Source organism: Amborella trichopoda, chromosome 1 (genome assembly GCF_054954075.1).
Source record: "Amborella trichopoda isolate Santa Cruz 75 chromosome 1, AtrichopodaSantaCruz75HAP2 v2.0, whole genome shotgun sequence".
Lineage (NCBI taxonomy): Eukaryota > Viridiplantae > Streptophyta > Magnoliopsida > Amborellales > Amborellaceae > Amborella > Amborella trichopoda.
The window spans coordinates 6,659,436-6,668,220 of record NC_142336.1 but is presented as its reverse complement, the minus strand read 5'-3'; the positions used below and the strand labels follow the sequence as shown (position 1 = coordinate 6,668,220).

General features: G+C 38.6%; 1 non-coding gene and 1 pseudogene across 1 annotated transcript; both read right to left on the bottom strand.

Annotated features, from left to right (window-relative positions):
* Positions 1-224: 224 nt before the first annotated feature.
* On the bottom strand, positions 225-8,048 carry LOC18426194 (uncharacterized). Its single transcript, XR_016050228.1, has 3 exons — positions 7,760-8,048; positions 2,324-2,518; positions 225-847 (listed from the first exon to the last, which is right to left on the bottom strand). It is a non-coding gene; the product is annotated as an uncharacterized LOC18426194 (transcript).
* Positions 5,631-7,766, bottom strand: LOC148783511 (riboflavin synthase pseudogene; annotated as a pseudogene).
* Positions 8,049-8,785: the final 737 nt, after the last annotated feature.

The window sequence follows — 8,785 nt, the reverse complement described above, 5'->3', positions numbered from 1 at the left end:
TTTAATCTAGTGTACAACATCAATAGTCCAAAAGAAAACAAATATGCAGATCTTATTAGAAAATTTCAGCCTTCATAGTAACAACCCATACTGGATCCACATTGCAATTTTTCTTCTTGAGGAACACGCTCCATAGAGATTGTTGATGACGATTTATTAAGTTTGAAGAATATTGAATGTCATTAGAGGTCATTTTCCATTATCACATCGATGCAGAAGGTTCATTGTAGAACAAGGCATTGTTATTAAGTAAAATACAAGATAAATATTCCAACGAAATAAATGAAAGAATAAATAATCCAAGAAAAAGAGAAATAAGTGCTCCATTCATATGAAGGATTTCACATTGAAGAATAAATAATACAAAAAGATAGAAATGGTGGGATTTCTTCACCTCATATCCACTCATGAAGGAAACCCTAGAGCGAAAGGAACAGTATCCTTAACTTCTCTTACGTTCTTCAACATAGTAAAAGCCAGAAAGGAAAAACTTATCCCCATCAACTAGTTGCTACTGCATTCAGTCGGCGGTGGTACCCTCCTCAGTAGCCAAATCCAAGATCGCTGCAAAAGGGTCGGCATGCACTTCTTCCTCAGAAAGAGGCTCAAAGAGTGGGTGGGTATCAAGACACCCTTCCATCCATGCCCCAAGCTCTTCGACATCAGTGAGTGTGTAAACGATGCCGCTCACTCCTAATCTATGTTGCTTGCTCTCTTTCTCCCATCTCCTACTCCTCTATAATGCAATGCAAATACTATTATTTTTCTCCAATCCCTCTTTCGCTCTACTTGACGCCTTCTCTAGCCCAATCTCTCACTAAGTATATCCTTTCAAAATTTTCTCTACCTAGAAGAGAACAATTAAAATGCTTGACTTAGTTAAACATAAAAATCGCAAGGAATAGAAAGTAAAAACGTGATAATCCCAAATGAAATAAAATGGAAGCATAAAAATAACGAATCAGGGACCTCACAGGCATAAGAAATAAATCTGGGAAAGGAAAAAGAGGACAAAGCCAAAAATATGAGTTCCCACATATAGAGAGAGGGGTAAAAAAATGTAAGACCCAAGATGGAAAGGGCTACGCAATATAGTACCGTGTGCAAAAAAAAATGAAAGCCAAGCAAACATATATTACAGACAAGAGAATAAATATGATGGCTCTTTTATATTAGGAGTGGCAATTGGGTTGGTTAGAACCACTGACCCGGCTGTCAACCCAAACCGGGTCTGGGTCTAGATCCAGGGCCGGTTTGGGTCCAAATGATGGGACCAGACTCAGGGCAGGTCAAGTCGGGCGACCCGAACCAGTATAAAACATTGCGCATGTGTGCGTGCGGGTGTGTTTGTTTAAGAAAAGTATAGAAAGAGAACATTTACTTTTGGTATAGAGGTCACAATTGCTCTTGTCCGCCAGATTTCAGATTGGGTGGTCATAAGAGTGTCATTGACTAGACTCCAAGTTTAAAAATTTTTTCTCAAACTTTGTGACAGTTCGAAAGCCATCCAAGGGCTAGGAGCAATGTTAAAAAAGGCAAAGGCAGCCGCCTAGGTGGGTGCCTAGAGACAAAGGCGACCTCTGCCTCTTGGGGAAGTGCAGATACTTGCAGATTTTTACCCCTCACCTCTCCCCATTATATTGTATATAGAAATGACTTTTTTTGTTCAATAAATAAGTTTTGTAAGTAATATATTGTTCAGAACGCAGAAATCAGAAGTACAAATCAAACATAAACATCTACGACTTTAGACTGTAAATTAAATAGTTCAAACTCAAACGCAAAATTAAAAAAATACAAATAGCAAGAGAAAAACATTGTGAAAAAAACAAATACATAAGCTAATAAAAACTGTTGAAATATACCAACATTCTTGAAGTGGAATTGGTATCAGGCCAAACCCAAATGTTTTGATTCCCAAATCTCCTCTTTTACAACCACTAAAAGTCTCAAAAAGATCGGGAATGAATATCTTTTAATTTCGTGACCATTCAAGGAGGTTCCATCTCTCCACAAATCCTCAAAATCTTGTTTTTTCTCACTCTAAACTTCACTAACAATGGTTTTTGGAGGAAGGTTATCAGTTCACAAATAGAACTATATTTCCAACACAAGAGCAAAAACGATCACATAAAAACCCAAGTGTCTAAGTCATTTCCTTGTACAACCAAAAGTTCTGCTCCCTGGGTATATCAGAAATAGAAGATGTATTCTATTTCCCAGTATGTGCATAAAAACCATAAAGCAAAGACATTCAGTGCATGTAAGTTGCCACTCTTAACCATCTGACACGCTATACAAGTTGAACGCCAGAGTAGCTTACCGTCTATGGTTGTTTTGCAAGAGACAAAGCACTCAAAGTTTTCCTTCACCAATTGCTTTTTTTGTTGTGTCCGACCTCTGAGGTCAGTTTTTAAAGCAAGTGCACCAGGTTCTAGATCTGCTGCACCTATGTTTTGATGGATACGAGACAGGAACAGCTTCGCATCAAATTTTTCAGAATGGTGCATAAACTTCTCTGCAAGACAAAGTCAGGTCAAGTTTTTAGAAATGAAGATTTCTCCACGGAAACCACTGTGGTAATGCAGTTAGACTGTACATTTCTACTCAAAAAGGAGGGGAGGAACAAGCACTTGGAGGCATATGCAAACTACCAGCTTAAAGATAACACTAAATCAAGTGAAACTCATTGAGAGGAAACAAATTACTAACAGCAGTAGACTAGCAATACTAGCCCGATTAACGTGCCAAAGACAATTACCTGTTTCATCTTTTTTGGATGATTCACAACTACCTATTTAATTACACAATATGTGCATGAAGTCTCATTAAGAGAAAAAATTTACATTGAATCTACTAAATAGGAACTCAATAGAATATCAGTGAATGAGAAAAGATCCAACTGGATATCTCATGATGGAACGACGAAAACATCTATTCTAAACACCAAAGCAACTAGGCTACAGAGTGCATGAAAGACACAGGCTGTAATACTCAATGATGCATAGAGGAGATTTCAATGTATTTCGGTGGAATCATGAAAGAAATATGCTAGGAAGAAGAATGCCAGCAAGGAAGTTATTGATAAAATATATCATGGGCAATGAACTGATAACCTTCCTCTGTGCGGGGCCAGATTTAACTGGTCCAACCACAATGCAGACAAACCACTCCCTACAAAGTCAAAATGGTTTTTTTCTCACTCTAAACTACACCACTGCCCCACTTGTGGCATTATCCACATGAATAAAATATTATATTGTATTACCTTTTGAAGCCAAGTACCATTCAAATCCCACATCGAAAAATTGAAAGGAGATTGATGGTAAAACTTTCCTTGATACCACTAGAGAACACGTGTGAAGTGTGTGAAGAAGCATGAGACCTTGTGCCCATGGACACGGGGCGCCGTTTCACTGTAGCTGCTCGCCAATTCTGCCATTTTACTGCAGCAACTTGCCGATTTACTGTAGCAATTCGCCGTTTTTTGCTGAAATATAAACAATATATAACTGCAACTTGCCGATTTACTGTAGCAAGTCGCCTTTTTTTTGCTGAAATATACACAATATATAAATCATTTTGCTGAAATATACACAATATATATGATTTACTTGCCCGTAAGGGCGTGTTACGAAGATATGATTTACCTACCCCTAAGGGCGTGTTCCGAAAGCACTGCTTCCATGGGTTAGCATGGAAGACGCAGCTTCCCCATTTACGTGCAATCCAACGCCATTTTGAAAGTTGTGGGAAGCAGCAGCTTCCAAAACATCATTACAATTCCCTTTAACAAATGGGAAGTGCAACAATAACTGGAAGCCACGACTTCCAGTTATCAAACACACCCCAATAATGGTTGAATAATGGATGGAAATGGATAATTTGAGTTTTATCTCAAGGGGCATCCATGACATACCCATTATGCAGTTCATTACAACCATTTTGGGTATCATTCCTAATCATTGGGCTTCATTTCTGTTGGAAACTTGACAAGCAATAATCCCATTGCAAGCATCCCAACAAAGAAGAGATGCATGTTTTAGGGGCCCATGATCCCGACTGATTCATCCGAGAGAGAGAGAGAGAGATGTTAAGCAACCCGTCATAAATGAAATAAGCTTACCATTTTTTATCAGATATCAACCTCAAAATGCATGATACACTTTGCACAACAGGGTACTCTAAAATCCCATACTTGGATGAAACACCCCTCAGTGCTTAGTAGTTGTTACGTTAGATATATATATATATATATATATATATATATAGAGAGAGAGAGAGAGAGAGAGAGAGAGAGAGAGAGAAGAAGAAATAGATTTCACCATTTGACCATAAATGATAACACGCAAATCACTTAACGATTATTACTAAGCATATTGATCATTTTCCACCTGACCACATAATTGGAACATCATACATGGGCATGTAGTGACAGCCAACCCACCTACAAGAGAGGTTATATCAGCATGATATCTTTTGTAGGTAAAGACATCAGCATGGCATCTCATGTGTTGCAGATGACACCATCATCATATAAAAAAAAAGGGAAAATTTTCAAAATGCCAATGACAGATGCATTATTTATCATTTTGCACATTTGCAACTATTCGAATTCATGATCCTAGATATTTTCATAGGTATTTTGAAATAAAATCAAACAATACGGAAAATTGTTAAATATTTCATATCTCAAGTATATTTTGATAAATTTCCCAAAAAGCAACTTATACTGAGGCATGAACATGAATTTCACACATCCAAGCCTACTTCACAAACCATGTAAAAGGATTGAACAAGAACAACTTTCCAATAAATGCAATTAGAAGCTTCATCACCATCGCTGAACCCGGATCCAAAAGCTAACACAAACCCCAATGAATCAACAAATCCATGCATTATCCTGATTACCAAACATTGTGTGTGCACATGAAAACTAATTCAGATATTTCTGAAAACAAGGGCCAAATTGAAAGAGTTAGGGCTCATCTACCCTTTATCATTGGCTTTCAGTGTAAGACTTGTGTGGAGGATCAAGTCACTAGGACACCTCCATTCATGTATGGTTTTTGTTGACTTGATAACTCAACATAAGGTTGTATTGAAAGAAGTGGGAAAATACTAAGGTTTAATGATGCCTCGAACAAAACTTCAATAGCATTCAAATTCTACTTGTAGGTGTAACCGTGTAAGTTTAAGAGAGCAAAATGTGATGAACTTTAAATACTGAGTGTTAGATCAGCACACAAGTTTAAACAGCTTAGAGCAATATTTCTGCTAATGCTTGCATTTGAATTGATTTCAAAATATTTCTCAACTTGAAGCCCAAACATTTAGCACAATTGACTCTGTTTTTGTAGTTTGACATTTATCCACTTATGTTTATGTTGTCACTTGAAATGTATCCTCATCCCATGGCTGAAGTCCATTTACTTTTCGGTTTTAGTGAGCCTGAAAATTGTCTACAGTAAGGAACTCTCAACCACTTCATTCATTGGTCAGCACTTCCAACTAATCCCCACCAAATGCAAGCCACCAACAATAGATCTACAATAAAGGATCATTTTCTATATACACCCAGCTCTATCTCAATCTAAAAGAGTAAGAAAAACTTCAAATATGGAAAACTCTGCAGAAATCATGTTTCATAGATTTTAACCACCATTATCTGAGTTTTACATTCTCCCTTGTTTCTCAAATTTTTTTCAGAGAAATCAACTCTAGAGGCAAGGCCAAAGCTGCAGAAAATGAAAAGGAATCCAATGCACCTTAGAAGTTTCTCTAGAAAGTGCGACTTTGAAAAAACTTTCACAGGTATTCCAGACTCGCTTGTATTCTAATGGTATATTTGTCGAGGCTTGTCAGCATCTTACAAGCCCCCAATATCTCTATTATTTGGACACGTACTCCCTTATTAAATTAAGTTAAGAAGAATCACTAAGCTTAGGGTTAGGGTTAGGGTTAGGCCCTAGTCTCAACAATCTCTCCACATACTTACCCAAAATATCCACCTCCAAATTAACCCTATCCCCAACCTCCTTCGTAGCAATAATCACCTTGTCTTGAGTATAAGCAACCAACATAAAGGTAAAACACCCCTCCTCATCAATCACATCTACCACCGTTAAACTAGTCCCATCGACGGCGATAAACCCCTTGGGCACAATGTACCTCATCAACTCATCAGAAACCCTAATCTTCACCCAGAGCGAGTCACCCTCCTCTCGCTTCATCACGATTGATCCTGTGCCATCCACGTGTCCTTGGACAATGTGCCCGCCCATCCTGGCCGTCGGTTGCAGTGCCCTCTCCAGATTCACTGGAGAACCCAGCAAGAGGTCGCCGAGGTTGGTTTTCCGGCGAGTTTCCGGGGCCAATCCTACGGTGAAGCCCTCCGCGTCGAAGTCTGTTACCGTTAGGCAGGCCCCATTAACAGCGATGCTGTCTCCTAATGTAATGCCGGTGAGAACGGTCCTAGCCGTTATTTTCATCACAAATGTGTCTTCGCTTTTGAAGCCTGTGTGTTTTATGTGGCCGATCTCTTCAACCAGGCCGGTAAATAGACAAAGGATGGGGGGCAAAATGGGGATTTTGGAGGGGTAATTTGGGGTGAGATGATTGGATTTTAGGGTTTTGCAGCCATGAGAGAAGGTAGGTTGAGACGAGAATGATAAGGGGTTTCTTGGGTATTTCATTATTTTTGGACTGAAAAGCGGTTTTGGATAGTGGTTTTGTGGGGATAGCGGTTTGTTCGAGTGGAGGAGAAGCGGTTTTGTTGACAAGAGGTGGAGCGCCATGTCTGGTGGTCTTACAGAGAGGAAGGGGTAAAGTGTGAGGGTTTTTGAAGGGGAGCCTTACAGAGAGGAAGGGGCAAGGTGTGAGGGATTTTGAAGGGGAGATAATCTCAAATACCAAACACCTCAAAATGATCTAATAGACTTATTCAAAAGTCTCTCTCTCCAAATTTATCCTGTAACCTCTTTGTGTATACAAAATAGATCTTTGATTATCACTACAGCATCAAAACTTCCCTCTTCTGCTGAATAACAGGCAAATCTTAGAGGACTGGCTGAATTTCCATGTGCTTTTGTCTCTGGATTGAAAGACAAGCTCAAGCACACTTTTGATTCCACTCCAGACCACACAGGAAATCCTTCAATCAAAAGATATGACGAGCATGGCAAATGTTGCAATTCGATTCCAGTCGCTATTGCATTAGATCACAAGAACTGCAAGTTAACAAGCAAGAAAATTTTCACCCAAGTGTTCTTAGTCTTAACATAATCTCAACGTCATCAATGAAGAAACATAATAGTATTCAACAACCACCAAAACATAACCAAGTATAGCTGAATACGAAGTAAGCATTAGTTGAAGATCCTTATGCGACTTCTGAAACCAAAAACTAGATCTCTCCACTGGCGAGGAAACTCCACATCTCAAATACCAAACACCTCAAAATGATCTGAAATGGTTTTCAATCGTTATGCAATTCATAAATCACAACCAAATCTCCCCAAAATCAGACAAATTAACTGTATACAAACACCTAAACCTTCAAAACCCAACAAATATAGTGTAAGGGCTAAAACCACGCAAAACCGTTAAATCTCACTGCTATGAAAGAGTCAACAACCAGAAGTGAAATCGTTTATGAACACGATTACAGCCCGATCCAAGACATTGATCAGTAAAGTTCATGGAAGGAATTCGAAAGGAACCTGAAAAAAGGTGCTAATGGAGAAAGAAAACCCCTTACCGAACCAATAAGCACTTATCGATAAAATCAAAGCCTTAAAGAGCGTGAAAACCCTTGAAACTGATACCAAAATGCAGCTCACTGCGAGATCAACACACTATAAGAATGCCAGCAAGGATCTGAGGCCGAAATCAAAGAGCTTTAGGCCGTTTTTACTGAGAGAGCTCTGAGTTCCATTAATATCAAAAGTGCCCCATTTGTTTGTGATGGATGCGACAGGGTTTTAAAATCCGGATTGGTTGGGTAGGACCGGCATATTTTTGTCGGATTGTTGCATTGTTAATCAGGATCTAGATCGGTTTGTATTGGTGATATAAAATGTATACAAAATAAATAAAATAAGATATTGTTGGCTGATTTCAGATAATTGGAATAAGACTCGACAATAAAAAAAAAAAATGTATCTTGTATATGGTGACAACCTTAAACAATCCCCGTAAAACTCGCCTCGCATGCTAGAAGATACATTTTTTGTATCAAATTTTTTTAAAATAACCTAAAAAATTGTTTTGCTTCAAATCGTGAAATTTAACCCCTCTCTCTCTCTCTCTCTCAATTTTACTTGGTTATTCTCCTGTTCTTGAACCTGCTATTCAGACCAGTGTTTTAAAAAACGCCGAGTCGAACCGGGCGAGCCCGGTTCGACTCAAAAATCGTAAAAAGGGGATCGTATCGGCTAAAAAATCGAAAATCGTTTGGTTCTAGAGAGAACCGGACGATTCTGCTCAGTGACTCGCCGAGTCACTGTACGGAATCGGCGAGTCCGTGAAGAACACGGGTTGCACAGTATTCTTCATGGGATTCTTTGAAATTTGTCATTTTTTGATCATTTTTCTTGTTTTTTTTTGCATGTGATCTAATTTGCAGGCTGTAAACAGCTTTATTCAGCTTTTTCAAAGATTAAATGGTTGAAAATTTTGGTGTTTTTGGATCACGAAAAATTTGGTGTTTAGGGTTTCCGCCTTTTCTGAAAGTTTCATGCCAAATAGGGCATGAATCTTTCAAAATTTGTAGGCATTTTGATGG